The sequence below is a fragment of the Falco naumanni genome, chromosome 5, assembly GCF_017639655.2.
Source record: "Falco naumanni isolate bFalNau1 chromosome 5, bFalNau1.pat, whole genome shotgun sequence".
Classification (NCBI taxonomy): domain Eukaryota; kingdom Metazoa; phylum Chordata; class Aves; order Falconiformes; family Falconidae; genus Falco; species Falco naumanni.
The window spans coordinates 12,461,137-12,484,880 of NC_054058.1; positions in this window are offsets into that span (position 1 = coordinate 12,461,137).

Consider the following 23,744-nt stretch of genomic DNA (forward strand, 5'->3'; position numbering starts at 1 on the left):
GAGAGCTAAGCACCGTGATGTACTCAAGAGTTTGTGTGGCCACTGGATTTTAGGCCTTTCTCCGGCATGCTGTGCCACCCCCACATCTCTGCCATATTTATCCTGACAGCACTCCTGTGAGGCAGGGCAGTCCTGTTCACCCATTACCATGTGGGGAACAGAAACTCAGATGTTCAAGGTTGCCCAGTGACTCTTCAGATCTAATGCTCTTGCAACTATGCCTTCCTTCCTCTTGCCTACACAAGAGATTTCTCCGCTGCTCCCCCCGCCCCCCCCCCCCCCCCCGCCTCCCTGTCCACTGCAGCTGCATTAGAGTAAGTTTCAAATGCAGACAAGCAGAGGCTTCTCTCATACAATCACACAAACGACAGGACCTCAGTCAGTGCTTCTACCAGTGGAAATTCCGGGTGCAGATACCTTCGTATCAACCAGTTCACACAGGAGTGATGCTGGCTCTGTTATCTCCCTGCATCTCATTCAGGTTTTAGACTTCTGTTCTACACCAAGCAGATGGTAACAGGAGCAAAGTACAGCACTGTGTGTGGGCTGAGGCACTCACCAACGCAAAGCCAGTCTTCCTGAACAGAAATGACTTGTCTGAGAACTAGAGCCTTGCTGAAAGGTTCTTCTGGATTTGCATTTGTTATTATTGGGATCGCTACTCCAAAGGGATCCCCAGTGGACTGCTGGGATCAAAAATCAGGAGGTACAAGGCAAGTGCCATGCAAAGGTTGTTGGCAACAGGAGACACCCTGTTTCTGCCTAGAGCAGCTACCAGCCACAGGCAGCCCAGGCAGAAGACATTTTACCAGAGCTATGATCTCACAGCTGAAATTCAACCATTATTTCCTAACCCATCAATACTAAGCAGGTTCTACACACTGACTGCCTTAAGACCCTTTGCTTATGACCCCCTAGCCCAGGGGTCCTCAAAATTTTTAACCAGGGGGCCGGCGTGCGGATGAAGTGGCAGGCAGTCATCTGCGCCTGCTTGGTTTCCCCCCCCAACCCCCGGGGGTGGGGGGGTGGGGGTGGCGGGGGGTTCTGTAAATACCGGAGGCTGGATTGAGGACCCTGGGGGCCCGTATCCAGCCTGCGGGCCGTAGTTTGAGGACCCCTGCCCTAGGCAGTACTGCTGCATGTCAGCAGCACAGCTGTGCACAGCTCCACAACGGCCATCCAAGAGCAGCTCACTGCAGGCAGGTCTTGGGGGCTGCAGGTGCTGGGGCTGCCTGCAGACAGGCCAGAGGCTGGGCTGCACCTACCTCTTGTGTTCCTAAAATGCTCCATAACAAGCATGTATAAAGGTTGACTGTAATCCATCAGCTGAAAATGAAATATAGTTAAGCAAGCCTGAGTATAATATCAGCTACTGCAGAAGCATTCTGCCCAATCCTGAATTGTTTAACCAGTGAAATTAGTGTCATCTTTCAACACGGAACAAGTATCGCGTTATCTGGTAAAGTGAGCAGTGGAAGGTGGTCCGTAGCATTAAAATTCTTTAGGACAGGAATACTCAGAAAGCACTGTGATCCCAAAGGACAGGAATACTGTTAGGATTTCTGGAGGAAACGTCAGTGGGGTCTGGGCATGTGTCCAAATGAGGCAGTCAGTCTTTCCCTGTCCCTCAGTCAAGCCTCTGCTCCACACTTAGCCCGCTCTCTGTGAGGCCAGCAGCTGTCTATGGGAGACTTAATCTCATGGTGGAAGCTGCACCTTGGTGCATAAGCAGGACTCTTGAATCATCTCTTGGACAAACTGGTACTTCACCATCCCCACAACAGCCCCTACCCCAGCCTCAAGCCTGTAGCATTGTGGTCCCACAGCTCAGTGCTGCCCTGCTTTGGCACCCTGTTAGGGGGAGAGAGGGAGAGAATAACACTGTGAGGCAGGGGGACAGCAAGGGGACCGTGGCCTGCCTCCAGGCTTAGCCCCCCAGTGCTGACACAGAGAAAACCTGTAGAGAGCTGGGACCCGCAAAGAAGGGGCAGGGCTGGAGGAAAAGGTGCAGAAGAGCTGGGCAGCACACTGCCTTGATGTGCACCTTGCAGGGCATAGCCCTGCCCCTAACCAGTGATACTGCAGTGGTATCAGCAGCTGCTCATACTGCTACCACTTTCGCTTCAAGTCAACTACACACACGCACGCACGTACGCATGCACACATGCACGCACCGAGGTCTCTAGCCAGGGGTCCTCCACCACGGTTCCTGGAGAGGTTAGCACGGCTTGGCAGCAGCACAGCAGCGCAGACTTGGTTGGAGCTCCTGAGCCATCACACCTGCGTGGTGTCAGAACAGTGTGTCACAACCAGGTCAGGGTTTGAAGAGGGAGCTCTAGTTCTGATATTTAGGTCTGTTGTATATATGCCAATAAACCACACTTTCGCTTTTTCTGTGCAGGAGCTTAGGTACTCATATACCAGTGAAATAAGGGCAGAGAGTCCTGCATCAACCAAGTCAATTTCTTTTCCACTACCAACACCACTTGGTTACAGCGTCCCCTTCCTCCTGATGTGTCACACAGCTCCCCTTCTTCTCTGGAAAGCCTGAGAGCAGGGCCAAGACTGCAGCCTACCTACCAGCCATACGTATCTCAGGAGAAGAGCAGAGCAGACATCCAGGGAGAATCCCAAAGCACAGGGGCTGCCTGCAGAGAACTCCTATTTACTGAAAGCACATGGTGGGTGACAGATGGTTGCTTATCTCAGAGAACTGATCATCAGCTGATACTGAATTGCAACCACGTTTTAGTAAGCTCACTGAGTAAACGGACTTTTCTTTGTTTGACTTCAAACCACCTGTAGCTGCTCTGAATTTCCATTGTAAACTCTGCTTGACACAATAATGCTACTATTCACACAGGCATTGAATATTGAATCTGGCCAGGTGGAGCTTACAGCATTAGCTTTTGTGTTTGCTTGGATATTACACATGGTCATGCAAACTTTAAATCCAATGGAGATACAAATGCAACTGAAGTACAAAACCTTAATATGGTTACGTGCTCTATGGGAGCAGGCCACAGGTTATTGATTGCAGGGGTGAAAATCATGGGGCGCTTTCCAGGGAAATTGTGTTTGCCAGAGTGCAGGGAATTTCTGTTGTGAGAAAGCTGAGTCTACAGCTGAGGAGATCCCCAGCCTTCAGTCTGCGCTGATCAGCCACTGAGGAATAATAAAGAATTCAACCTAAATCAGTAACTCCCAGTTATTCCTGCATATGTATACATACATATATATGTATGTATGCATGCATGTGTGTTTGCACTAATGTACATGCAAATATATATATATGTGTGTGTGTACGCATCCTTGTACATGCATATGTATATATATGCTGCGACAATGCATTTGATAAATATAACTAACATGATCACATAGAACCAATAATTAGAACAGGGATCCTCAAACTATGGCCCGCGGGCTGGATACGGCCCCCCAGGGTCCTCAATCAGGCCCCCACTATTTACAGAACAACCCTGCCGCCCCCCCCGCCGGGGGTTGGGGGGGAAACCAAGCAGCCGCAGATGACTGCCTACCACTTCATCCACGCGCCGGCCCCCTGGTTAAAAAGTTTGAGGACCCCTGAATTAGAAGGACAAGTACATTGAAAAGCCATACAATAATTTCTACAGGAAATATTTGATATAGCTTATGCTATAGACAAAAACTATGGTAGACTCTTTACACCAGAAAAGACAGGGTAGCCCACAATGCTGACAGAATTTAGGCCCTGGGCTCTTAGACCACTGAACTCCCCCTTTTCCCTACCTGGTATCCAGCAGCTGAGCTCCTCAGTGATCTGCATTTCTGATTGTGGCCAGGACACGGCGATCCCAGGCCTTGACAGGTGGCTGAGCAACCCCAGGTGCCAGCCTGAAGTCCGGCCAAACTCCCCAGCCTGGGCTGGGAGGCTGAACTGCCGCATCTGCTCAGCAAGGATGTGATACCTGTGCACCACCTCGGGGTCTCCACTCAGTGTGGCATCTGCAACTGCCTTTTCTAACAGGAAGGACAGCAGACCCTAACGTGAGTGGTAGGAGCACCTCCCAAACAGGACGCCCAGGCTGTCTTCATGGCAGGGTTAAAACTCTTGCACCTTCAGAAATGCTCTAACCACCAGCCTCTGCAGGCTTTTCTGGACATACATCTTCTTCTCTCCAAAACAACGGTGTCAAAACATTCACTTAACCATCAATGAGCTGAGAACTGAAATAGTACTCTGGGGTACTGACTGGTGAATCTTATGGTCTTTGTCCCAGCCCCAAGATTATCTCAGATTTTTATCCACCAAAAATATATTGGAAAGTACATAAGGGGTAAAGTAGAAGTAATACACAGGAGCAGAGACCAGATCAAGGGCTTTCCTTCCCCAGCAACTACCCAAAGGATTAGGCTACAGAACCCAGCTTCTTTTTTTTTTGTCTCCAGGAATCTGGCATCCTCCGGTGCATGGTAGTGTAGCTCTAAGAAGAGATGTCCTCCTGACAGTTAACGTTTCTCTGAATTTAGGACAAATCGGAACTAATGTGGTGTCCAGTGTGCTAATCACTGAACTATCAGAGGAGGCTCCCATTGCTGACAGGTTTGAAAACCAGGTGTGCTGTATTTTGTGAGGTATCCATACCACTCTGCCTCATTTTTGGATCTGTTGGAGTTCAGGCAGGAGTTGGCCATTAAGCATCTCAGATTAAGGCAATCGTTTAGGGAGCTTTCAGACATTTGCGCTGAGAGATGTGTGTGCATGTCCCGTGAGCAGCACACCAGAAGATCTCTGACACACTGAACTTACTGAAGAGGCACCACACAAATGACAGTCATGTGCAGCAAACAACTTCTCCAACCAAGCCCAGAGGCATCTGGAAATCTTAGTCCAAAGTCCTCAGATTTCACCTGGGTAAGTGTTTCAGGTGGGAAAAGAAGTTATTTCTGGGGAAAACTGGACAGGCAATAGCATTATTTGCAGTACAAATAAAGATGTTTGCATCCAGCACAAGATGCAAGCACAAAAGGTGGAGGAATTTAGATCGAAATCTAAGATTTAAGAAACTGAATTGTATTAATGAACAATCTCCTAAATCATTTGGGGGTCTGGCACACATCTCCTTTCCCAGTTTCGTAATCCTCTCCATGCAAACTTTTCAGCTGGGGGAAGGAATCAATTCGTTTCATTTCAAGCCCTCAGTAAGCGTTTATACATGTGACAAAAAATGAAATTTGTTTCCTTAGCCAGAGCAGCCAAATGGTTAATTCTTCTGTAATAAGGCTTCTTTACAAGACTAGCATGGCTTTTTAAATGGATGTCATAAATTGCATCAGACCTATTGCTAAGACCCTGGTTAACTAGGAACCCATCCCATATGATTACAGGACAGCAGCAAAACCTGCTTTGATTACTTACTGTATGTACCATGCTCCATGTACACATAATGCACCCAGTGCTATGGTGCTCGAACATCAGCATCACGGTACACACCAAACAGAAGCAGCAAATGAAAGAATTAATCTTCCAGACATGAGTAGCACCTCCCTGAAGTCAGCTGAAGAGGCCCTATTTGCAAACTATCTGAAACTAAGGCTCTTTTTCAACAGCGAGCCAGCCGCCTCCAGCACAGGTGCCAAAGACAGGAGGTGGCAGATCCCGAAGAGCAGCACATTGACATGGTGCAGGCCACATGTGGGAGCTGGGGAAGCTGTGCTGGGCTGCATCCCCTGGGTCATGGTTTCATCAGAATTATGCATCCAGCTGGAGCCACAGCCTCTCCCAGGGTTAACACAGGCTTGACTGACCTCACACCCCACGTCCCAGCTTCTACTCGCTCTTTCGTATGAGAAAGAAAGACGCAGTTTGGCACCATGCAAAGTGGTGGCTCACTCCACTTTGGAAACTCTTCAGGCATTACCACTGAAGTGATCCACCAATGGAAGAGGAGTTGAGGAAGGCAAGAAAAGCTCAATGGAGACACTGAACTGCTTGCCATACACGTGGCCTAGAAGTCTGTTTGCCCCAGGAAGATCTCAAGACTTTCTGTTTGTCAAGTGGATGAGTAAGATCATCAGTATTTCTGTGGTCCTTAGCTTCCCAAGGCCACCGGTGCAGTCCTGGAAATGGCTAGCTTCAGACTGGTCCTAATGCAGACTTTTCTCAGTACAAGACAGGACCCTCCCCGGGTCCGCAAGGGATGATTTTTTGCACCAAAAGAAAAGTTTGTAGTCTGACAGGCTTGTAATAAGTTAACAAGCAGGTCATGGTTCAGACCATGAAACTTTGCAGCAGCAGCTACTAAAGAGTAATGGTGGGGATTTCCCTAGTATGCTGCACTGTAGCTATAATTAGAGCATTTAGATATTATCTTCCTAACAGAGAAAACTGCTCAGCTCCACAATGCCTGCTACTGCTGAGTCTGGAACTTCCTCCCTATATTTATTTACACAAAATAAAGGATCTGAACTCTTGCTGAAGCAAAACTCCCTCACTTCACGGGAACCCTATCCCAAGGAGCTCAGGATTAGCTTTATAGACACTGGGAATAAGAATTTAGATTGTCCTCCTCTGTCCTTCCCCTTCTACTTCCATCTCCCAGGGACTTGCTATCTTTCGAATGATGAGCTGTAAACAACGCAATATACATTACAAATTGTGAGTGCAGAGGATGGGTAATTGTTTTGAAAATATGAAATATCATGTAATCACTCCCTTCATGGGTACCAAGAAATCTCTTCAGCTCCCAAACAAGCTGCTAATTATTGAATTTACACATAACAGGGAAGGGCCAGATCCTCCTCCAAGCTCCTTTAGGCAAACAGAGGATGGCTGAGGTCTAGTCCAAAGGCTCATTTCCCAGCTCAGTTCCCCACTCTGCTCCCAGCTTCCCTGGGCACTAGCACTTTTGCTGGGGACATCCTTTCATCACCTTTAATGTCCCACTGTCCCTGAAATGGGATTAGGCTGTTTTCCATAGGACAGTACTCAAAAAACTCATGCATAACAACCTGAACTCACTTCCAAGGAAATTTTGGGTTGCATGGCATTTAGGCATCATCCTGTCAGCTACTATCTCAACCTGTTTGTTATTCCACCTACCAGCAGAGAAAAAATAGATGCCCATTTTTAGCTAATTTTCACACTAATGAGAAATATAGAAATATCAGACCCAGGACGTTTCAATATTTGCCTTATAAAGGAAAAATGTCATAATCGTTTCAGGTGGCTGTTAATGAACACTTTGTATGCCCACTGATCTCATCGAAGGAACATGAAAGGAGACTACCCCACCTCCCTGGATAGAAATGCAAGCTGAAGTCATACAGATTGCTTCAGGCCATTCTCACCTACATAGCAGCCCTGTTCCACTGCAGGCAGCTGGGTCTGCATCTTCTCGGCAAGCTCATTCCTTTCAGAGTTGGGAAAATATAAGGAAAGAAAGACATGCCTTGTCTGAGAGCTGATGACAAGTGGATTTGAATTCCTGTGTTGCTGTTATCAAAAAAAAAGGAGTGTTTGCAGAGACATACTCTACAAGGGCAACCTTGAGCTCATTGCAGGATGAGAAGCCGAAAATAAGTGCGTTTTCTTACATCACTGTTACCACTGTTGAAGGTGTAATTCTTTGCTTTGCATCCTGTGCTAACAGACTCTCAATCTCTTTTCCAGCTGCTGGTGGAAATTCTCCCCAGGAGCTCCTGGTGGGGAAACAGTCAGAACTGACCAAAATAGAAGAATCCAACTGAAGTCAATGCAGAGAAATGCAAAGAAGGATGGCAGCACTGGCCAGTGGCTGCTGGTTTCCAACATCCAAGCATTCACGGATGCCAGGAGGCAGCTGCTGTCACACACCTCACATTATCTGCTCACTTTAGCAGTGCAACAGGCTGCTGCACAGTCTGGAGGGGAGTGCAAGGTGGTGTAACAGGACACATCTTTCCCATGGTGTGGCATTGCCGATTCTGCAGGCTTGGGACTCACATTGGCCTAAGCAGCATGTGTGCACCCCTCAAAGCTCTGCAAAGGTCTTCACACAGTGGTATGAAGCCACTTTTCATTAACTTTTACCCCAAGGACGGGGAAGCAGGACAGAGCTAACCTGTGGTGACAGGGCTCCTGGGGAAGATAGGAAGGGAAGGGCATGGGCAGCCCCCAAAAAACTGTAAAAAAGATCAGGATATTTCTACCATGGAACAATTCACATATGAATCAGTTAGGAAAGAGTTGAGATTTAGGGTCTCTCTGACAGAAAGTTCCAGCGGAAGTTTAAGAGAAAGAGTATGCCCAGCTGGGCAGAGAGGAAGGCTGCGGGCTGCTGCTTTGCAGAAGTATTTTCAGTTTTCCTCTGTTCCGAGAGGCAAAACCAGAAAGAGGTGAGCTCCCTCTCAACTCTCCCTCGGCCTGGTGAGAGCAGCTCATGGCTGTAGCATCAGTCTCTGGATGAGGTTTTAGTTCCCCATGAACTCCTGCTGAAGGCTGCAAAATACCATGTGCAAACCACAGAAGTTTCTCCTCACTTAACACCTTCTGCCCTCTCACAAACACCTCCTGAGGAGTCTAACTGTGTGCCTGCAGAAATAAGCATCAGTTGCACCTTACCTATGGATGTCAGGAGCAATTTTAGACGACTTTTCTAACATTATTTAGTCATCTGAAGGGGCCAACTAGACATACAGGGATGCTACTATCTACATATTGGGATACTTAAGTAACTGCAGCCCTTAGACTGTCTACACACATTTTCTTGTAGCTGCAGCCGTGCTTGTCAAAGAAATTACAGCTTGTCCACAGCTGCTCTTCAGTCCCCTGGCAAAGGCTGCCAGCCCCCCAGGTCTGCCTGATTATCTGGCAGCATGAGCAGTTCCAAACACATTCCAGCCTAAAGGACAGAGACTAGGAAAGACTCACTGCTTAGACCATTTCAATTAACCTGGTTTATGTCAAATCAACCCAAAGCTTTGTGCAGGGCTCTGACCAAACCTCAATTTCTCTGGCATCTGGAAAAAAGTTGCCACTTTTACAGTTACCTCAGCACTTGGTGTAAAATAGTAGACCTCTGATCTAAACTCTGCTAGACGAAGCTGCTTTTAAACCCAGAGAGGTTAGAGTAATTTGCACTGATAAACTGGAAACTTGCTTTATAAATGCTAGAATGCTATAGGAAAGTTTGTATCATGGTGTTTCCAGGCTGACTGCAATTACTGTGTTTTGACATTTGCAGCCCTTAGATGAGTGAACCAATTCTTCACACTTTTACAGTAGTATAAATCAGTATTTACTACCCTTGAAGGATATGAGGTTAGGTTCAGTGCACAGGATCCCAGACATGACATTCACACGTTGGCACACATTCCCCAACAGCCAGCGACATGGCTCGTGCTTTTAGGCAGCGTAGCACAACAGGGGCTTTCCATACCATAACAGCTTGTATGAACTGCAGATGACAACGGCATTAAACATAAGTGGTACTATAGATAATGCTGGAAAGAGCCATACCAGAAGGTAAGATTCCCAGCTAAGACACATCACGGCTTGTATCACACGGCTGGAAGCATCAGACACCCCCTGCCATGTGATCTTACGGTATTTCATTGCTGGTCTTGAAGATACCCAAGAAGTCTGATTTAGTTAAACAGAGAAAAATCAAGTCAACTTGATTCTCCACAGCTTTGCATTGTAGGACTCTTCCACCTTTGTATGAAGCAGGTGTAGAATAGCTGTTCCTTGTTATTAATTCTGGTTTGAACGTGATTTCCCCAAACAATTGCATTCCTTATGGTAAATGACCAGGCTCCAAGTTTGCCAGCACTGACATATATTTGTGGTTAATTTATGAGTACATGATTGGTTCCACAAAATTCATAAGACACTTGGGTAAAACTAAGAGTTCAAAATCGGGTCTTTCAGGGTGATCTGCCAATAAAGTGGCTGGAGTATCATGACAGCCCAGCCTCAATGCAACACTACCATTTCACACTCGGCATTGGAAGATAGAGGTATTTGCAGATGAATATACAAATGCATATGCACTTGGTGACTGTGGCTTCAATTTTAATGCATTTTTAGGATATTTAGATAATACTGTTTGGAGTTTTTTCCCCCATATTGCCTTTAGCTTCTTCAGAGTTCAAGAATTGGCGTTTCTTTTCTTCATTATATTTCTGCTTGTTATGCTTTTTAATGCAAAGGCAGGTGCTAAAAGCAAATTGATGCAGGCTTGGATCAGTTCACTCCATTTTGCCTCAGCTTTATCCTATTATCAGTCCACCACCTTCAGGTCACTTTTCCTCCCTGACTTGCAAAATAGGCTTGAGAGGCAAACCAGCTCTGCATATCTTAAGACAGATTCACTGAGCCACAGACTCCTAACAAAGACCACAAGTAACCATTTCCAAACAATTTCTCGGTGATATAGGTGCCTGTGTCCTACTTTCTAAAGGGATTCAGGTCCACATTTTAAAGGGATTTAGTTATGTAAGGAGACAATAAGGCATAAAAGCTCTGCTTGAGCTCTTCAGACTTGATATTTGGGACAGCTAGTCCAAAACATCCGTCAATAAGCTCACAGCCACAGCTGCCTTTGCTCCTGGTTCAGGAGGAACCAGAAGCAAAGGAATCAGGCTGCTTGTTCAGGATCCTGAGTGGGTTACAACTGAACTTTTAAAAGCTCCAAGACTGGCGAAAATACTACTTTATCCTTTCTAGCACTGGGAACTACAAGTCAACAAGTGCGAAAGGAACCGCTCCAGCAGCTCTAGCTGGAGCACACCGGCTGTCCCTCTCTTCGTCTGAACACTACCTGGTTCCTCACCCCATGAAACTCTGTCGGGGAGGCAAACTATCGCATCTCTGTGTCGACCTAACCAAGAGGCATGAATAGCAGGACAGGACATGAATTGTGCCAAAAAAGCCACGGGGGCAGCCCCGATGGGAACAGCAACGGAGAATGTCGTGCAGGTGAGGGCTGACGGAGGCTAGTGGGGGCGGCAGGGCGCTCAAAATGGGGAGTGCAAGAGGGCTGTAGGGTCATACAGAGCTCTGTGGGCATTCGGGACTGGGAGAGTCCCTCAGGACTGGGATGGCTGGGAAAAAGAGGAAGGAGAGAGGAAAGCATGCAAAGCCCAGGAGAGGTGGGACAGGGGGGCTACAGGGCAGATCCGGAAGTGCTACAGTGGAAGCTCAGAGGTGACAGTAAGGTACGGATGGGGGGAAGATCTAGCATAAGAACAGCACCACAGCTGAATTGCAGGACTGAGAGTACTTCAAGGAAGTCAGCTGTGCTGGCGTGGGATGGCAAGGAGCTCATGGGAAGAGCCGAGCCACTGTCGTGTGCAGTCCAGCCGTTCTGACTGTATCTTACACTGCAGCACAGATGCTTGCTGTTTCACAGCCCTGGTCCTTCAGGAGCCCAGACAGCCTGGATGTGCTGGAGGAGGCAGCAGCAGCCTGCCAGCCCTGGCATCCTTTGCCGAGATAGCAGGGTGCAGGAAGCACTGACAGGCATTCCCAGGTCCTGCCCTGAAATGAAGGCAGGCTGCAGCCTGGAGTTTACCTTGTTTACAATGACATAGACAATTATATTCCTTCCTCCATATGAATTAAAATTCCTTTAAGTGGCAGAAAAGAATGAAGCAACCAGAAAATGGCCAAACAGCTGCAGCCAGCGCTTTCCTCTTTCTGTCTAAACTGGTTATATTCCTCTGCTCAGGTGACAGTAATGCAACCATGACCACAGAAGCCAAGTGCTGTAGCTGTCAGGGACTCATTTACTGTAAACAATGGTCACCAGAGAGAGGGCTCTAGAAAGGTCTGTGCCGGTGTGTAACTGCCCTTTCCCAGCACAGCATGAGATATGCCTCATAGGATTCCTCTGTTAAAAATTAATTAGAAAGGAACCAGCTATACACAACAGTCCACAGTGAGGACTGAGGAGAGGCATGTTCTGATTAACACTCAAGGAGCTGTTCTTCCCATTTACATAGTGAAGACATGCAGGCGACTCCTGTTAAGAGTTAACAAGATTTAAGTATGCCAACAGCCTTCCTTGCCACTTATCCTGGGAAAAGGATAATAGGAAATAAGGCTCTGGACTGTTGGACAGCAAGAGCAGGAAAAGAGATGTAACAGGACACAGGCACTTCTTGTCCCTGTCAGCATCTGCTACAAGTCATGCTAATGAAGTACTGACTGACAGACATGGAAACCCAATGGGAAGTGGGAAAGAGCCTTGTGAAAATAAAAATACCAAACAGTTTTAATGCTCTCCTGCCTAAAGGAAGCCCAGCCCATACCGTGAGGGAATGCACTGAGGCTGAGCCAGAGCAAAAGCATCTCTCCTGCTACGCCCTTCTCCTGCTCAGGTATCAGACTTGGCAGCACAAGGGACAGGACTCCAGTCAAGCTCTAGCAAAAAACTCTTTCTATATAAAATACTGCACGGTCTGGAGATGAGGAAAGAAGCTTGTCTGCCTCAGTCCTCCGTGGCTGGCAAGTTCTCTTCTCCCCCAAATCTCTTTTACTCCACCCTTCATAAATATTTTTTTTTTAAGGGAATAAGGCGGAAAACACATTTTATTTTTTTTAAAAAAAACCAACTCTTATTTCCCTCAATTTCCAAATAAAACCAAAGACAGGCAAACACGAGCTGAAACACCACACTTCTTAAGAGATCTCCTTGCTCCCAAACATGCCTCTGGCTAAGCCTACCGTGAAATCACAAAGCAGACTCCCCCTACATGCACGCACACATGCACAACCCTGCTCATGAAAAACCTCTACTCCAGGAGCTCCTGAGAGCAGCAGCAGAAACAGTGACATAAGGACAACCACTGTCTTCCCCTTCCTAATATTTTTGGTGTGTTCCTCCCACCCTTCCCCCGTTCCTTCAAAGACAACTGTGGTGTTGTTGAAAACCGGTGGCTTTGCTGCTCCCCTCCCAGCTCTCCAGACGTGGTTGTGCCTGCTGAGCTGCTGCTATCAATCCTCTCTTTCCAGCTGCAAGCCTTGTGACTCAGATTCTCCAGAAAAACCCTTGGCTCAGCATCACAAGCAGGAGGGATTAAAACTCATGAAAAATGAGCTTGTACCAGCCCCTTTTATAAGTCTCTAACGGAGGGTCATATGAGCTGGTCAGACCCCTGTCCTCCCCTTCTCCCTCCTTCTCCTTCTCTGATCCTCTGTTATTCTTGGCTGCAAACTGTTGGGCGTCCCAGCCGGGGCACTTGGATCGGGAGAGGATATCCCATTCAAAAGCCCAATTCCCAGTGTGGCCTTTTCCTGCTGGAAGCAGTTGTAAAATTGCTTTTTTTTTTCCTTTTCTTGGTACAGTTTGCCTGACCTACATATTCCAGCATGCTGCGACTTACGCTCTATCGCTGACCTACATTTTCAAACTGAAAAATAAAAACTGGGGGAAGACATGCTAGTAGATTTGTATGGGCAGCAGGAACCCAGCCCCGTGGGGAGATCTCCAAGCAGTTGTCCGAAAGTAAGGCTGATTAAGCAGCTTCTTTTTGTTCCCCCCACCATCCCTTCGGCCCAGCTGTTTCTACTTAAGAAACAAAGCAAAACACAGATCTCCTGCTAATTCAATTTCAAACTGAGAGAGATTTTGACCAAATCATTCAGGCTGCTCTAGACTGTTCCCCTTTACCCATATCCCACCCAAAAGGGGAGGCCCAGCACCCCCATAAGGATCGGAGCTCCTGCCACCCCCCAGGAACTGAACGCCTGGACACTCCCAGGGTCTGAACCCCCCATGTGGCAGTAGAGGCCCCTGAAAAGCACCACTGCCTGCTGGGCAAACGCCTCCAGCTCCATCCGTGGTGGGGAGGTCAGTGGGCAGAGATGGTGGTGACCAAGCCAAATGCTGTGGAGGGGGCACCAGGAGTCAGACAGACAGACAGACAGACATGCACATGCACACACCCACCCACCCACATCCACCTCCCCCAGGCTGGGGACTGCCACAGGTGTAGAAAGAAGGGGGCCGGAGGAGGACAGCTGGAGGAGCACAGCCCTGCCCTTGGCCCCGCACTGTCCCTCGGGGTCACCTCCCTCACTCTCCCACTGCCCTCCTGGAGCTGGCGGGCCACAGATGGACGGGTTTCCCTATCCCATCTCCATGTCTCAGTGCCAGCTCCTTTCTCTGCCTGTCCTTTGTATACTTCTCCCTGACAAATCAAGTTCAGTATAGCTAAGACCAAATGTGTCCTCCCTCCCCCCAAACCCTCCTGTCTTTACTCACCTCTCTCCTTCCGCTCTCCACTGCAGCTAACCACTCTAACCCTCTCTGTCATGCCAAATCATCAGGACCTAACAGATTCCTCCTCCCTGCTTTTGTTCCATTTATCAAAAGTTTTTTCCATAGCACATACAAAATTCAGCCTTGCCCTTGTTGCAGCAGCAGCAATGCCCAAGCCATTATCTTCTGTGCCAGTATGAGGAACGTGTTGATCTGGCACTTACACATTGCTCCATCCAGCATCGCTAACACAGCTGCCAAATTTGGTTCCTTTCCTTTAGATCTGAAAGAATATAACCCACACTGGCTACCTCCATGGGCTTCCCATCGACCACCACAGCAACTTTAGACCTTCTGTCCCTCCCTGCAAAGCTCACTGTTTATGTAGCTGAGCTTGAAAGACAAACTCAGACTACTACAGAATAGGGCTCAGACAGAACTAAATGGTTTAATGATGAGCATGTCAGCCCTCAGCACACAGAAGTTACCAGGCACTATGAAACAGTCTGATACACCGAATGAGATGGTCTGATTTCCAGAAGAAATCTGATTTTCTCAAAATCAGGAATGAAGAGGAAGGTAGCCCATGCATTTTTCCACTGTACTCTCCTCTTTTTCCACTGAGCATAAGTAAGTCCTTCCATGCAACATAAAAAGTCAGTTCCTGTGACTTCAAAGCTCCTCAGTGTTTTTTAAAACCATGGACAGAATTGTGGCTGTGCGGGTGGTGATGCCAAAATCCCCATTAACTTCTGTCATCCATCGGGTAACTCCAGAGCAGCATTTGGTACATTCTTGTTTCAGCTGCGATAGCCTCATGCAGGGTGAAGCCATCGGTACTCCATACAATGATGGATGACTGGACATGGCTGTGCACAACTGTTTTCCCTTTGGTGGGATTTTTAGCAGCAATCGGCACTGGCCAAAAGCTGCTCTCTTCCAAGTCCAGGAAAACGGTCTCTGTACTTCAGTGGAAAGAGTTATGCCAATATACCTTTCTTTTTTTAAAATCTCCATAACAATAAAATATTACATCCATGTATAATGTGTCTCTAGTAAACAACAGGCACTTATCTTTGCAGATCTATGAAGTTACTCACCATTGCTGTTATTGTACTTGCCGCTGGCCATTAAAGTGTAGTCCCTAGGATTCAAATGCTGTTATAGCTTTGCTACATAACCTATGAAATTCTTAAAGCCTACAAAGCCAGGGAGCTGGGGGCAGAGACCCCACTGAACTATACCTGAGTGCCTAACTCTCAAAAAAAGTCATTGGCAACCACAGTTGTCATGACAATTTCAGGTGATGGGGTCTTGTTCTAGGCCATTTTCACCACAGATTTCTAACTGTACTAACAGATTTGTAACTGTAAAGTGTAGTTGAATATCTGCTTAAGTATTCTAATGTATTGTTATTATTTAATTCTGTGCTGGTCAATTTAGATGGTCAGAAGGTCAGCAGATGTAGAAGTGTTCAACTCGGTGGACTTCCATGTAGGAAAGATGATTTCTGCTGGCTGAACGTCTGTACCCTGGGTTCTGTAATTCATTCTCCTTTTTTCTTTAAAGCTATTTCTAAGCAGCTATGTGCTACAATAGTACACAGTATTATCATTTAATATTAACAGCCTGAAGATGGCTGTTAATAAAGTTAGCTTTCTTTTCAGACTTTGAGATTGCCTTCCTTCTTTTCCCAAAGACTCAGATCACAAATGTTTTACCTCTGAGTCATGTAAAGACTTTAGCTTATCATGATGTATGCCTAATGAATAGTATAGCAATTGGTGCTTAGAGCCAGAATATGTAGGGGCTTCCCATTGCTTCTTAGACCCTGGCCATGAGTCCCCATTGCATTGCTCCAGCCGGGATGGACGGTCTCTGCGGTGCGAGCTTACGGGCTTCAGGGAAGTGGAAATGGGTCTGAACAGGGTCCCTCGAGTGAACCCAGCAGTGGGGAAGCAACCTCTAGACTTTCCACAGGAGACAAGACCTCATCCTCCAGAGCACTAAGCTCCCTCAAATACCCCTGGTTCCAGTGGGAGTCACCACCACACAGCATCCTGCAGGACACAGCTTACTGTTCGGGCCCCAAAGCCATCCAGCAAGTTAGCAGCTTGCCTGTGTTTAAACACACCACAGTCTCCTCAAAGTCAGGGAGACTACCCGCATACTCTAATTGACGCATCTATAGGGATGCTTTGCAACCCTGGGGCCTTGCTAGCTGCGATGGGGAGTCAGGCTGTGAGGGCATCAGACCTCCCTGAGCCGAATGCCACGGAGTGCATGGCAGGCACCCATCCTCAGGGACCCGTCAGTGAAATAAGCAGAGCCTTCTTCCTCCTTCCCATTTCCCCAAAACCTAGAGAGGCCGAGGGAAGGCCTTGCCAAACAACAAGCCCAGAGGCTTTTGTACCAATTCCTAGTGCTCGCCCATTGGGAGCTGGGGGAGGAAGAGGGTTGCTTTATTGTTTTTTGCCACACAAAGCCAGTTGTTGTTACATTGCTGGTACGCCGTGTAAGTCAGCTGTCTTTCTAGGGAAGCCACATGGGCCTCAGAGAAATTACATATTCATTCAGGAACAAGCCCTAAACTAGCAGCAAATACATTGCAGGCTTACGGACAAAGCAACGTGGTGTTCGGAAGCCCCCATTCATTTCTCAGAGGTAAATTGCTTTTGATCTTGATTCATGTTTTTGTTTACAAGGAGGGTTCATACAAGCCTCTGAAGATGCAGATAATTTCTGTTCACATGCATATTCATATCCCAGTTTCTAATGCACATGTAGAGTAACCTGGCACCAAGCCTTGTCCTGGGTAGGAGGACAGGAGATGAGGGGATCCAGCAGTGTTTTTCCGTCGGTGGTGAGGAACTGGATAACCACAGGAAGGATCCCGAGCTGGCACACAGCAGTGGGCATGCAGGCTGGCCCACTCGCTAGCTGGGTGCTGCTGCACACTTGCCTGCCCTGCTCAGCGTAGTGTGGATGGGGTCCAGGCACAGCTCCCTGTCTGCCTGGGAGACGGCCATGCCTCCACAGCACTCCCACACCTGCAGCAGCCTCAGACAATCTCTCCTGGGCCAGGGAAAGGCAGGGGGTTGCACGGCCAAGTAGACGAGCCTGTCCTCGAGCAGTTACCACAAGTGGAAAGGGCTCTACCCCAGAACATGGCGAGATACCCTCAGTGCATGCAGGGCACAGGGAGGGGCTCCAGGCAGCAAGGCACAGCTCACCAGATCACAGGGGTGCTGGGACTGGGTAAAAACATGCATACGGGGATGCAGAAATCTGAATTTAAAAAGCTTAAAATTAAAAAAAACCCAAACACCATCTTATGGAATGGGGGTAATGAATTCTCCTTCCTTCCACGCCTGCGCTATCTGGTCTCAGGCTGTAGGCAGAAAGGAGATAATTTTTTGCATGGATGTTTGGGGATGGATTTCAGAGCCTAACACAAGAGGCTTGGTTTGGAAATACTGAGTGTGCCCAAACACACTGCAATTGCTAAGCAGTCACCTCAAAGGATAAGAAAAGAATTCACTTACAGAAAAAAAGCTGCATCATGGGGATGGCTGGTTTTCCCTCCTGGGCATACTTCTAAGAAGAAATCAACGAGGGCTGGGACTCCTCTTTGTTTCGTCCTTACATTACACCAACCAGTCAGGTCTTCTGCAGAGACATGCTCTTCTGCCATTCATTTCCTGCACCAACAACATAAATCCCTGCATGACTGCCAGCATTTAATGGGGACTTTCCTGATGAGTATTTTGCAGTGCTATGGCTAGCAGGGTTAGGAGGTAAGTACTTCTGGTTTTCTTTCCCTCTTTCCCCCCTTATAATACGCCCCATTTTAAGAGACAATGAGCACCTTCATCCCTGCAACAAAATCCCCACTCAATCATATGGGCAACGAGAGGGTATGGTGGGCTTAACGTGGTGAGGCCGAAAGGAAACACCTTCACTGTAGGGCCACCACCCTCCTACCACAAAGAGTACGTGAGCCACTCTGTGAAATCTTTCCCTACATAAAAACCTGAAACAATGAAAGCCACGGTTATACCAAGGCCACGTGATCTGCAAACACCCAGGGAGGGGGCAATCTAAAAATAAAAGGACACAGAGACCCCAGAAGTGGCCTGTGACAATTTCATGAGCTATCACTATGCCAAGCAGGCACAGCGCAGTGTGAACACAGCTGTATGGCTTCCATACCTCAAACACAGCCAGGCTAGTGCAAGGGGAGCACAGGCATTAAAACAGACAGGACTTGGCTCCCACTGTTACCCCTCGGACTGGCTGAGTAAGCAGCACCAGGTCTCAGCGCCTTCCCTTCCCCTGACCCACTTTCAGCTTTGCTGCCATGATGGGGTGGCACCACCTGCTCAGACCTTGGTGATTGAGGGGGAAACAGGGAGGGTATAAAATACAAGAAAATGAGGGAGGATGCAGAGAAGGGAGAAACTTGGCCATGTGGGGGGAAACCTGGAAATCTGTGGTGGTGCTAACCAGCAACCTGGCTGACCTGTTCCAAGATAACCAAAACCCAATAGCAAATTTTGCCACTCAGAGATCAACCCCTCCTTTTGCTGCTTATTTTGAAACCTCAGCAGTTTTGAGTATGGTATTTGTGAAGCCAAGACCAAGTCAGAGGAGATCCCAACCAGACAGGAGAGTTGTAAGAGGGGCTGAAGAGTATAACGTAAGGAACAACAGGGAAACAGACACAGAGTACCTTTGGTCAAAAAGTAGGACCACAACAGCAACAAGAACAACAAAATCTCCCTTAGTTCTAGCTACAGAGTTGAGCCTCTGTGTTGTGACACCCAAGTGAGAGTCAACAAAGGAGGCTGTGAATCTGCTTTCTTTGCTTGACCCCAGACCTGTGCCCCACAAACTGTGCTGCTGCTTCCCAAGCACCTTTCTGGAAGTCCCTATGGGAAACCAAACCACCTCCAAAGGACATGCTAGCCAATTGCAAGGACTCAGACATGAGCTAATCACCTTGCGGGATGGCCACAGCACTAATAATAGCAATAACCAGAATAGCCTAATACCACAGCAAGTGCAAACAGGACCTTATATGGGTAAGGTTCTCCAGCTGCTTTGAGCTCCATGGCTGGGACTACCAAAAGGAGCCCGAGTTGGACACCCCTACTCTACTGAGCCAGGGACTACCATGGGTCTGAGCTGCCCAGCCCAACCTCCCCTTATGCGCGACACTTAATATTTCTAATGACCAACCGCCTGTGAAGGTGTGAAATCAGTCTACTTGAAAGACAAACAAGGATCCAGGCAGACTTTAGGATCTCCCCCAGGGCTGGGTGTCTCTGCCCTTACACATCTACTTGTCCAGCAAAATGGCCACTGATGGCCTGGGAGGAAAACTGGTGGTCTTTGGCTAACAATGCCATGTCAAGCCCTGACTCTTAAGATCGTGTTAGGGGATCATAAGAGTAAATGCAAAATACCATGGAGATTAAGCTTCTATGGTTTCATGCAAAAGACCACGTAAGGATCCCTTTGAGACAAATAAGAAGAACTCAGTTTAGATATTCTGGATTTTCCAAAGAACCTCAAGGGGACCTCCAGGTTTTTACCCTATTCTTATGATTTTGCTACAAATAGCAGGGACTGTTCAGTGCCTGTTGGCTGCACAAAACGCAGAAAGACCTTCTTTAAATTTAGAGAGTTAGGAATCAGGAATCTAAATCTGTTTATTGATCCCCCAACAGTAAGCAACCCAAGTTTCCAGGAGTGCTGAGCAGCTGTGGCTCACCCAGTGGAGCCGAGATAGAGTGCTACAGAGGCTGCCAGCAAAATGAAGTGAGCCACAAACCTGGAAGCCCAAATGACCCACTTTTTTACAAGTCATGGTTTCCTGACCTGGTTGTTCATGACTGCAAAAAATTCAAGAGTGGATCCAAAGCTTGTGTCTTAAAAAAATCCAGGCTGGAAAATTCACCATTAGAATGTGAATAGAGAGGGCTGAGGTTCCCCACCCCCCCACCCCCAGATGACTAAGGAAGAGCTTTCAGGACACTGAGGGAAAGAACTAAGAACACAACAGTGACATGTGAGGCAGTGGTCACATTGCACGAAACTGATGCATAGCAGTAAACCCACAATCCTCCTTTATAGGTTGGGAGGGAGCAGGTGGCAAATAAGCCAATGTTTTGATGCTGTAAAGGCTCTCAAGTGGAGCAACAGTCACCAGGCTCCAAGAAAGTCAGACAGGCCAAGCCTCCGTTCAGCACAGCACCAAGAGGGTTAGGTCTCTTGCCTGTGGGCTATTGAAGCACAACTCGTCTAAGATCCCCAAGATAAGTAAACCTGACATTGCCTTGTTTTGACTGGAAAGAAGCCTCCAGCATCAGAAGCAGAAGTGAAAGAATGCATTTTCTTCTTCTGTTTCCTTCCCCATCCTGTACTCTGGACACATTTTGGGAGCCCCATACAGATTTTCAGCACTTTGATTGTAAAATAACACATCAGTACCACCAAAAACCTGAACTAATGAGAAATGAGGGAAAGGCTCATTTCAAAACAAACAAGGGAGAAATCACAATACAATTTCTGGGAGGATCAAAGGAATTTTGACGTCACACAGTAATAAAAAAAGTGCTCTTAGAAGACTTTTGGGAAGCCCTTGTCAGTCACTGAAACTGGCCACCTGGCTGGCTTGGTTAATGTTTTCCCAGATGCACTGCTTAACAGGATTGGATGGTGTTTTATCAGTCAACACAGAAGTAAAACATGCCTTTCCAGAAACACTGCTGACCACACAAAGAAACAACTGGAAACATCCACTTGCACTTGCTGGTGCTCAACTGTCTGCACTACAGACTTCTCAGGTCTTCCTCAATACTCAGGGCTCTCCAGTATTTCAGTCTCCCATGTCCAGCTGTGGGAAAGAAGGGAGGAAGAGGGCCAGCTGGTTTAACAGGTCATGCTATGGAGAGAGGCCACAAAACTACAGTGCGGGAGGGGAGTGTGCAAAGAGGAGAGCGTCCCAGGAACACCAGAATCACAGACTGGTTGAGGTTGGAAGTGATCTCTGGCAGTCATTTGGTCTAACTCCCCTGCTCAACCAGTTGCCCAGGAGGGCATCCAGATGGCTTTTGAATATTTCTAAGAAGGGAGACTCCACCTATGTCAATGTTCAGTCACCCTCACAGTAAAACAATGTTCCTTATGTTCACACAGACACTCCTGTGTTGCAGGTTGTGCCCATTACCTCTGGTTCCTGGGTGGAGCCTGGATCCCCTTTGCACCTTCCCTTCAGGTGGTTATACACATTGTTAAGGTCCCCTGACCCTTCTCTTCTCCAGGCTAAACAGTCCCAGCTCTCTCAGCCTTTCCTCATCAGAAAGATGCTCCAGTCTCTTCATCATTTTACTGGCCCTTTGCTGGATTCTCTCCAGCATGTCCATGTCTTCTACTGGGGAGCCCAGAGCTGGACACAGCACTCCAGGTGTGGCCTCACCAAGGCTGAATAAAGAGAAAGTATCACCTCGCTCAACCTGCTGGCAACAGTCCTCCTAATGCAGCCCAGGGCCCCATTAGCCTTCTTAGCTGCCAAGGCACGTTGCTGGCTCATGTTCAACTTGCTGTTCAGCAGGACCCCCAGGTCCTTTTCTGCAAAGCTGCTTTCCAGCTGTGCATCCCCCAGCATACACTGGGTTGTTCCTCCCCAGGTGCAGGACTTTGCACTTCACCTTGTTGTACTTCACACGGTTCCTGCCAGCCCATTTCTCCAGCCTGTCCAGGTCCCTCTGAATGGCAGCACAACCCTCTGGTGTATCAGCCACTCCTCCCAGTCTGGTGTCATCTGCTAACGTGCTGAGGGTACACTGTGCCCCATCATCCTGATCATTAACTATATTGAACAGTATTGCGCCAAGTGCTGGCCCCTGGGGTACTCCACTACTTACTGGCCTCCAACTAGATTTCTTGTGACTGATCACCAACCCGTGGGCCTGAACATTCAGCCAGTTTTGAACCCACCTCACTTCTCATCCAGCCCACAGTTCACCAGCTTCTCTAAGAGGTTCTTATGGAAGACAGTATCAAAAGCCTTCCTGAAGTCAAGGCAGACAATATCCACCACAAAGACAGTAACACACCTGCAGGTAACAACAAACACCTCAGTTGTGGTGCAGTGCTGCAGCCACTGTCCACCACATCCCTTCACAGGACACACTGCTGATCACTGGTCCCAGCAATCCGCATTTATGGGTTCACATATGCATGCTACATGGACAGGGTCACAGCAGATGCTATATGAGGTTGTGCAACAGGAGAGAACCTGCAGTGCTGAACTATCTGAGATGTACTCTGAGCTGTGAAGAAGCATGACATGAGAACCAGCTACATAAGCCAAGGCACAGCATCATTGCACAAGGACAATGCACATTGTTAAAAGCAACATTAAGTACTAGATATGTAAACACCACGGCTGACAAAGTTAAGAGGTGAATGACAGACTAAAGTGGCAAGGAGGGTAGGGCTGGGCAAAACCATACTGGCTCATCAGCAAGACTGATATCCAAGACACCTCTGTGACCTGAGCTAAGCATCAGGTAGTTGAAAAGATGTCCCTGTACTACAGCCAGATGGGACACGCTGCCCTTGAGTTTCACAGAGACTTGTCAGCAGGGGAGAACTGGAAACTCTGGTTCCCTGCCAGGTTTGAGGGGGCCGTGCTCCTTGGACAGATATTTCTTGCAAACCATTACAGAAGACGCCCTTCCTGTGCTGTCCTGTTTTGTATCATCCATATTTCTGGTTCCTCGTTCCAGGCCTTTTTTTTTTGTTTCCAGTTATCTAAGGCACACCTTTCATCTCTGTTTCCCAGCAAGACAATCAGATCTCCCATCTCTACTCCCACTCTCCCTCTGTGCTTCTGCTTTCACTGGTCTTCTTCCAGTCTGCTTTCCTCCCCAGCCTGGCCACCAGTCAGCCTTCCACTGACTCAGCTTCATTTTAACAACCTGCTCATATTCACCACCACAGCCCTTTCGTGCTGCTTGATCCGTGCTCTGACAGTGCAGCACTGATGCGCAAAAGCCGGATCCCACACAAGAACCTGTGGGTGTCCCCTTGCCTGTCCCTTAGTGTCTGTTTCTTCGTAGGGATTGCCACCACATGCCAAGAAGAAAACCTGGAGCGCACTCTGTACAGCGATGGAGAAGAAGCCATGGGATGAATACAGACAGACAGCTCCAAGCCCACAACAAAGTGTGGACTTGAAAGTGGTGTGTGTGGCCATCCTGAATGGTCAGTACTGGAGCAGCTTCACTGCGAGGTACAGTGGCAGAGACGCAGTGCTCACAGAACAGAGGCAGTGTATCATGCAACACTACAAAGATAAAATCCACAATTTTGTATTCAGACATTTCCACACTCTCCCTACAAATTAGTCAATGCATCAGGAGACAACAGCTGACCCACTCCCTTCTCCAGTCTTTTTTTCTGCATCTCCTACCTCTGTAACAACAGCCTGGCTTCCCTTCCTCT